This window comes from Neovison vison, chromosome 12 (genome assembly GCF_020171115.1).
Source record: "Neovison vison isolate M4711 chromosome 12, ASM_NN_V1, whole genome shotgun sequence".
NCBI lineage: Eukaryota > Metazoa > Chordata > Mammalia > Carnivora > Mustelidae > Neogale > Neogale vison.
Window position 1 is genome coordinate 97,880,439 of NC_058102.1, and position 9,992 is coordinate 97,890,430.

The 9,992-nt window shown below is 35.5% G+C and overlaps 1 pseudogene; it reads right to left on the reverse strand.

The window, feature by feature from the left end:
* Positions 1–8,749: 8,749 nt before the first annotated feature.
* On the reverse strand, positions 8,750–9,670 carry LOC122892079 (annotated as a pseudogene).
* Positions 9,671–9,992: the final 322 nt, after the last annotated feature.

The window sequence follows — 9,992 nt, forward strand, 5'->3', positions numbered from 1 at the left end:
AAATCCTGAAAGCAGCCCGGGAAAAAAAGTTTGTAACATACAATGGTAAAAATATTAGATTGGCAGCAGACTTATCCACAGAGACCTGGCAGGCCAGAAAGAACTGGCATGATATATTCAGAGCAATAAACGAGAAAAACATGCAGCCAAGAATACTATATCTAGCTAGGCTATCATTGAAAATAGAGAGATTAAAAGCTTCCAGGACAAACAAAACTGAAAGAATTTGCAAACACCAAACCAGCTCTACAGGAAATACTGAAAGCGGTCCTCTAAGCAAAGAGAGAGCCTAAAAGTAGTAGATCAGAAAGGAACAGAGATAATATACAGTAACAGTAACCTTACAGGCAATACAATGGCACCAAATTCATATCTCTCAATAGTTACCCTGAAGTTAATGGGCTAAATACCCCAATCAAAAGACACAGGGTATCAGAATGAATAAAAAAACCAAAACCCATCTATATATTGCCTACAGGAAACTCATTTTAGACAAGAAATCACCTCCAGTTTTAAAGTGAGGGGGAGAAAAACAATTTACCATGCTAATGGACATCAGAAGAAAGCTGGGGGTGGCAATCCTTATATCAGATCAATTAGATTTTAAGCCAAAGACTATAATAAGAGATGAGGAAAGACACTATATCATACTCAAAGGATATGTCCAACAAGATCTAACAATTTTAAATATCTATGCCCCTAACATGGGAGCAGCCAACTACATAAACCAATTAATAACAAAATCAAAGAAACACATTAACAATGATACAATAAGAGTAGGGGACTTTAACACTCCCCTCACTGAAATGGACAGATCATCCAAGCAAAAGATCAACAAGGATATTAAGGCCTTAAATGACACATTGGACCAGATGGACATCACAGACATATTCAGAACATTTCATCCCAAAGCAACAGAATACATTCTTCTCTAGTGCACATGGAACATTCTCCAGAATAGATCACATCCTTGGTCCTAAATCAGGTCTCAACTGGTATCAAAAGATTGGGATCATTCCCTGCATATTTTCAGACCACAATGCTCTGAAGCTAGAACTCAATCACAAGAGGAAATTTGGAAAGAACCCAAATACATGGAGACTAAACAGCATCCTTCTAAAGAATGAATGGTTCAACCAGGAAATGAAAGAAGAATTTAAAAAATTTATGGAAACAAATGATAATGAAAACACATAGGTTCAAAATCTATGGGACACAGCGAAGGCAGTCTTGAGAGGAAAATATATAGCAGTACAAGCCTTTCTCAAGAAACAAGAAAGGTCTCAGGTACACAACCTAACCCTACACCTAAAGGAGCTGGAGAAAGAACAAGAAAGAAGCCCTAAGCCCAGCAGGAGAAGAGAAATCATAAAGCTCAGAGCAGAAATCAATGAAATAGGAACAACAACAACAACAAAAACAATATAAAAAAATCAATGAAACTAAGAACTGGTTCTATGAAAGAATTAATAAAATTGATAAACCCTTGGCCAGACTTATCAAAAAGAAAAGAGAAAGGACCCAAATAAGTAAAAGCATGAATGAAAGAGGAGAGATCACAACTTACACCAAAGAAATAAAAACAATTATAAGAATATACTATGAGCAACTCTACGCCAACAAATTTGACAATCTGGAAGAAATGGATACATTTCTAGAGACATATAAACTACCACAACTGAACCAGGAAGAAATAGAAAGCCTGAACAGACCCATAACCAGTAAGGAGATTGAAACAGTCATCAAAAATCTCCAAACAAACAAAAGCCCAGGGCCAGATGGCTTCCCAGGGTAATTCTACCAAACATTTAATGAAGAACTAATTCCTATTCTCCTGAAACTGTTCCAAAAAATAGAAATGGAAGGAAAACTTCCAAACTCATTTTATGAGGCCAGCATCACCTTGATGCCATCAAAAAGGAGAATTACAGACCAATATCCTTGATGAACACAGATGCGAAAATTCTCACCAAAATACTAGCCAGTAGGAATCAACAGTACATTAAAAGGATCATTCACCATGACCAAGTGGGATTTATTCCAGGGCTGCAAGTTTGGTTCAACATCCACAAATCAATCAATGTGATATAATACATTAATAAAAGAAAGAACAAGAACCATATGATACTCTCCATAGACGCTATAAAAGCATTTGACAAAGTACAGCATCCCTTCCTGATCAAAACTCTTCAATGTGTAGGAATAGAGGGCACATACCTCAATATTATCAAAGCCATCTATGAAAAACCCACCGCAAATATCATTCTCAATGGAGAAAAACTGAAAGCTTTTCCGCTAAGGTCAGGAACACGACAGGGATGTCCATTATGACCACTGCTATTCAACATAGTACTAGAAGTCCTAGTCTCAGTGATCAGACAACAAAAGGAAATTAAAGGCATCCAAATCAGCAAAGAAGAAGTCAAACTATCACTCTTCACAGATGATATGATACTATATGTGGAAGACCCAAAAGACTCCACTCCAAAACTGCTAGAACTTGTACAGGAATTCAGTAAAGTGTCAGGATATAAAATCAATGCAGAGAAATCAGTTGTATTATTCTACACCAACAACAAGGCAGAAGAAAGAGAAATTAAGGAGTCAATCCAATTTACAATTGCACCCAAAACTATAAGATACCTAGGAATAAACGTAACCAAAGAGGCTAAGAATCTATACTCAGAAAACTATAAAGTACTCATGAAAGAAACTGAGGAAGACACAAAGAAATGGAAAAATGTTCCATGCTCCTGGATTGGAAGAACAAATACTGTGAAAATATCTATGCTACCGAAAGCAATCTACACATTTAATGCAATTCCTAACAAAATACCATCCTTTTTTTTTTTCAAAGAAATGGAACAAATAATCTTAAAATTTATATAGATGTAGAAAAGACCTCGAATAGCCCAAGGAATATTGACAAAGAAAGCCAAAGTTGGTGGCATCACAATTCCGGACTTCAAGCTCTATTACAAAGATGTCATCATCAAGACAGCATTGTACTGACACAAAAAGAGACATATAGAGCAATGGAACAGCATAGAGAGCTCAGAAATAGACCCTCAACTCTATGGTCAACTAATCTTCTACACAGCAGGAAAGAATGTCCAATGGAAAAAAGACAGCCTCTTCAATAAATGGTGTTGGGAAAATTGGACAACCACATGCAGAAAAATGAAATTGGACCATTTCCTTACACCACACACTAAAATAGACTCAAAACGGATAAAGGACCTCAATGTGAGAAAGGAATCCATCAAAATCCTTGAGGAGAACACAGGCAGCAACCTCTCCAACCTCAGCCGCAGCATCATCTTCCTAGGAACATCGCCAAAGGCAAGGGAAGCAAGTGCAAAAATGAACTATTAGGATTTCATCAAGATCAAAAGCTTTTGCACAACAATGGAAACAAAAACCAAAAGACAACTGACAGAATGGGGTATAAAGGGCTAGCGTCCAAAATCTATAAAGAACTTAGCAAACTCAACACCCAAAGATCAAATAATCCAATCAAGAAATGGGCAGAAGACATGAACAGACATTTCTGCAAAGAAGACATCCAGATGGCCAACAGACAATGAAAAAGTGCTCCATTTCACTTGGCGTCAGGGAAGTACAAATCAAAACCACTAGATATCACCTCACACCAGTCAGAATGGCTAAAATCAACAAGTCAAAAAATGACAGATGCTGGCGAGGATGTGGAGAAAGGGGAACCCTCCTACACTGTTAGTGCGAATGCAAGCTGGTGCAACCACTCTGGAAAACAGCATGGGGGTTCCCAAAATTTTGAAAATAGAACTACCCTATGACCCAGCAATTGCACTACCGGGTATTTACCCTAAAGATACAAACCTAGTGATCCAAAGGGGCATGTGCACCCGAATGTTTATAGCCGCGATGTCTACAATAGCAAAACTATGGAAAGAACCTAGATGTCCATCAACAGATGAATGGATAAAGAACAAGTGGTATATATACACAATGGAATACTACGCGGCCATCAAAAGAAATGAAATGTTGCCATTTGCAATGATGTGGATGGAACTAGAGGGTATCATGCTTAGCGAATATGAGGAAGTGGAGATGCAACATGGGGAGTTAAGGGGGTAGGAGAAGAATGAATGAAACAAGATGGGATTGGGAGGGAGACAAACCATAATCTCACAAAACAAACTGAGGTTTGCTGGGGGAAGGGGGTGTGGGAGAGGGGGGGTGGGGTTATGGACATTGGGGAGGGTATGTGCTATGGTGAGTGCTGTGAAGTGTGTAAACCTGGTGATTCACATTCCTGTACCCTGGGGATAAAAACACATTATATGTTTATAAAAAAAAAAATACAAGGGCACCTGGGTGGTCATGATCCCAGGGTCCTGGGATCAAGCCCTGCATCGTGCTCTCTGTTCAATGGGGAGCTGCTTTCTCCTCTCTCTCTGCCTACTTGTGATCTGTCTGTCAAATAAATAAATAAAAATATTAAAAAAATACATTCTGTTACATCTTCTAAAAAACAAAACAAATCAACCAACCAAACAAAAACAACAACAACAACAACAACAAAAAAAAAACCAAAGAGGCTAGCCACGGAATGAGAGAAGATATTTGCAAATGACAGTGCAGAGAAAAGACTGATATCCAGGATCTATAAAGATCTTTTCAAACTCAACACTCACAATACAGCTAATCATATCAATAAATGGGCAGAAGATATGAACAGACACTTCTCCAATGAAGACATACAAATGGCTATTGACACATGAAAAAATTTTCATCATCACTATCCATCAGGGAGATGCAAATTAAAACCACATTGAGATACCACCTTACACCAGTTAGAATGGCCAAAATTAGCAAGAAGGAAACAATGTGTGTTGGAGACAATGTGGAGAAAGGGGAACCCTCTTACACTGTTGATGGGAATGCAAGTTGGTGCAGCCACTTTGGAGAACAGTGTGGAGATTCCTTAAGAAATTAAAAATAGAGCTTCCCTATGACCCTGCAATTGCACTACTGGGTGTTTACCCCAAAGATACAGATGTCGTGAAAAGAAGGGCCATCTGTACCCCCATGTTTATAGCTGCAATGGCCATCGTCACCAAACTGTGGAAAGAACCAAGATGCCCTTCAACGGACGAATGGATAAGGAAGATGTGGTCCATATACACTATGGAGTATTATGCCTCCATCAGAAAGGATGAATACCCAAATTTTGTATCAACATGGATGGGACTGGAAGAGATTATGCTGAGTGAAATAGGTCAATCAGAGAGAGGCAATTATCATATGGTTTCACTTATTTGCAAAGCATAACAAATGACATGGAGGACATGGGGAAATGAAGAGGAGAAGGAAGTTGAGGGAAAATGGAGGGGGAGATGAACCAGGAGAGACTATGGACTCTGAAATACAGCCTGAGGTTTTTGAAGGGGCAGTGGGTGGGAGGTTGGGGGAGCCAGGTGGTGTGTATTATGGAGGGCATGCACACATGGAGCACCAGGTGTGGTGCAAAAACATTGAATTCTGTTATGCTGACAAAAAAAAAAAAAAAAAAAAAAGAAGTGATAGATTTCGGATAAAGAAGTACATGGGTTTTGAAGAGCAGGATCCACACTGATGACTGTGATGATAAGGAAGTTGCCCAACAAAGTGACTGTATAGATGACAAGGAACAAAATAAAGAGGGAAACTTGCATCTCAGGGTTATTTGTAAAACCGAGAAGAATAAACCCAGTGACTCTGGTGTGATTTTCAAAAATCACATCTTAGAGTATTTTCTCTGTAAGAATCAAAAAATATATATCAAAGGATAATGTTTAAATACATATATAACTTTAAAAATATCAATAAAAGCCATAACTGCATCCCTGTGCTTGCATTTCTCACCATTCTATTTCTCTGAAGCAGAAAGAATGTTTGAAATAAGGTAAGATTAAGAAAAAATATCTTTTTTTTTCATTTTATTTTATTTTATGTTATTTCTTTTCAGTGTTCCAACATTCATTGTTTATGTACCACACCCAGTGCTCCATGCAATACGTGCCCTCCATCATACCCACCACCAGGGTCCCCCAACCTCCCACCCCCACCCCTTCAAAACCTCAGATTGTTTTTCAGAGTCCATAGTATCTCATGTTCATCTCCCCCTCCATTCCCTCAACTCCCTTCTCCTCTCCATCTCCCCATGTCCTCCATGTTAGAGTATATCTTTTTTTAATGGGTTATATACATTTCTATAATATATTTCTAGTCATAATATTCAATGTTTTGTTATTTATTTATTTATTTATTTATTTATTTCTAAAGATTTATTTATCAGATGGAGGGAGAGAGTGAAAGGAGTGGCAGAGGGAGGAGTGGGAAAGAATCTCAAGCAGACTGTGGGGAACCCAACATGGGGCTTTATCTCATGTCCCTGAGACTATGACCAGGGTCAAAAACAAGAGTTGAGCACTTTACTGACTAGTCACTCAGTTTGCTAATCTATGAAACAAAGATTAAAAACCAACTCCAGTGGTCTTTGGAAGATTATCCATAAAAAAAAATATGCATGTGCATGTGTGTGTATTAAAGTAAACTCATAAAAAAATAAAGTAAATTCATAGATAGATAATATTGTAGCTCATGTAAAGTTAGCCTAAATTGATCTCTCAGTAAATGACAACTTTTGTTAATTTTTTTCCCTATCTTAAAATCGAAATCAAATGTAGCAGGGTAGTTAAATCTTGATTTAAAGTTCTTTAAAAACCTATAGCATATTTAACCCATTTGATTCTTTCATGAAATTTTTTGACAGAAATTATCATTTTTCTTTAATAAGTAACAATTTTTTTCAGTAATTGTGATGCTTTCTCATTCAGTATATTTGAAAATAATATATTCAATATCATTTATTTACTAGGTTTTATATATAGTAAAGTATGCATAAAAGTAGAGTTTGCCTTTCTAGAAGATTTTAGATACACAATATAAACAATATTTTAGTGAATTAGTACTAAAGAAGAGAAAGTTTAGGTCAAAACAGCATGTAGGATAAAGAGTTTCTCCAGATTTAGTTTGTATGTTTGTGTGGTGGGACAGGAAGAGATAGCCTATAAATAGATGACATTCATGTTGAGACCTAAGTGAAAAATAGAGGAAATGGAATGAAAAAAATGAGGAAGAGAGACTTGTTTTTTTTTTTTTTTCTTTTCTTTTTAACAAAGGCAACTGCAAGTGCCATATTCTAGAGATACCAGTCCAAAAGAATGGTCATTAGACCTGGATGCCAGAAAGCCAAGAGAAAACTTACCAATATGAAAATTTACATAGTAGTTTTATGAGCTTTAATTTAAAAATAGAAGAAATTTTAAGTAAAACTAATGTACATTTTGTGGACTTCTAATCTATATGCCATTTACTTCATGAAAAGAATGTAACTTTTATTTTAATTATAACTTTTCATTTGGAATTCCTTTTCAATTATCTTAGACTTCCATGTATATTGATAATTTGTTTTCTAGATTTCTTTTGAAATTCTGTTTTCATAATATAAAAAATTTATTGGTTAATTTAACTACCAATAATTTAACTAATTTAAGTACAATATTTGTACTTTAAACAATTGAATATTTTTCATAATTTTAACAACTTCTTTAATTCCTCAATAGCAATTAACATTTTGACACTGAACTTACCATAACTTTTTAGAAAATAGCTTTTTCTCACATTTAAAACATTATGTATTTTGTATAGTCTGTGAATCTTTTACTTTTAAAATTTTAGCATTTTATATGAGTGTGTGTGTATTTACAAATAAACTCCAGGATCCTAGATATCAAATTCTACTTCCACTTAAGACACATTTATTTGGAATGTATTTATTCTTATTTTCTTTACTTTTCAATTATATCATATTAGTTTTTGCCAGTAGTGCCTTTTTTTTCTTTTTCAAGTTTTTATTTAAATTCCAGTTAGTTAACATATAGTGTGATATTAGTTTCAGGTGTAGAATTTAGTGATTCATCACTTACATATAACACCCAGCGCTTATCACAAATGTCCTCCTTAATACCTGTCACGCATTTAACCCCTTCTCCCACCACTCACCCCCAACTGCTGCTTTAAAAAAAGAAAAATACTGAGCTAAGTACAATCACGTATATTACTAATTAAAAATTTCTACATAGAGCAGTGGTTTGGTGGCTCAGTTGGTTAAGCCTCTGACTCTTGATCTCAGTTCAGGTCTTGATCTCAAGGTCATGAGCTCAAACCCTGTGTTGGGCTCCATACTGTGCATATGACTACTTAATTTTTTTTTTTTTTTTTGCTTAGAACTTGACCTGCCAACACTAGGTACTCAATAAGTTTTATTAGTCAATTAAAATTCAGCAATACTTAGATTAGATGATTAGAAGAGTACTTCAAATCAATTATTTAAATATAAAATAAACTATTTATTTCCTTGCTTGATACTCATTTGTTTTATTTTTCTATATTGCAATTTTGTTTGTGAGATTAGAAGTAACATCAGGATTATAGTTAATAGAAAATTATTATCATGTCTTCTGATTGGGATTCTTGGGTTTGTTTGCAGGGTGGGGAGTTAAAGGAGTGAACTCAGGTGGTGAAATATATTAATTCCGGAAGAAAAAAATGTTTGAGAAAGTTAACCTAAATAGAGATCATGTTAAAAAGAGACAAAGAGATTAAGAGTTTGATGGTTTATGCTTAGCTTGTTATTTTATTTATGAACTTGAGCATTCGTTTACTTTTTTGAGACTAATGCAAATTTTCTGAAGGACTCACTGAAGGCTTGTCTCACTTGTTTGTTTCTTAGAGTGTAAATGGATGGGTTCAACATGGGAGCTATGAATGACATTAACACTGCCACTACCTTATGAATAGTCATCGATTCCTTTGCTGAAGGTTTGACATAGATGAAGATACAGCTTCCATAGGTGATGGAAACAATAATCATGTGAAAGGAACAAGTAGAAAAAGCTCTTTTCCTTTGTTGGGCAGAGGGGAATTGTAGAATGATCTTAATGATGTGAATTTAAGATAGAAGAACACACAGAAGGGTCAGAATGGAGGTCAGCACAGCACAAACAATAACCAACTGCCCTATGAGCCATGTGTCTGAGCATGAAATCTTCAAGACTGGAGATGCATCACAGAAAAAATAATCAATGACATTTGAATCACAGAATTTCAAATTTAGCAACAGGGTAAGTGGTGGGAATATGATCAACAAGCCAGTCATCCAACAGCAGAGGACAAGCCTCTTGCAGACTCTGTTGTTCATGATGGTCACATAATGCAGGGGTTTGCAGATGGCTACATAGCAGTCATAGGACATTGTAGCTAAGAGAAAAAATTCTGTTACTCCAAAGATGTTGATGAAAAAACTTGAATAACACAAATATTATATGTAATTGACCTTGTCACCTGTTGCTATGTTGTACAAGTATCTAGGGATATGAAATTTCTAATAAAGCAAAATTCTGTAGGAAAAAGTACATTGTTGTTTTAAGGTGAGAGTCAACTAAAGTGAGGGATATGATGGTCAGATTGTCAGTTGTACTCAACATATAAGTGAGAAATAGAAATATAAAAATTGGAATTGAAGTTGAGGATCATCTGTCAGTCCCAATAAGATGAAGGTTGTTACTGTGTGGTTTTTCATCACTGACTACTAATTTTATTCAATTTGATGTAAAATTTAGAGATATTTTATTTGAATGGAGTGTGTCAAAGCTAGATGGCAATAAACAGTGACTACCAGAGACAGCATACAAAGGAACATGTGGTTTCTTCTATAAATTAGTAATTGATATTGCCAATACTCTAGCTACTTAATTGTTTATTTTATTTTATTCTTTTGGCAGTTTTGTGATAGATTTTTAAACATATTTAAAAAAAATTATTCTACCATCTCATTTTCTTTTCCCTCACAGCTTTAATCTATACCCAAGAATGGATTTTCTCATGTGATTAGATTGTGATTC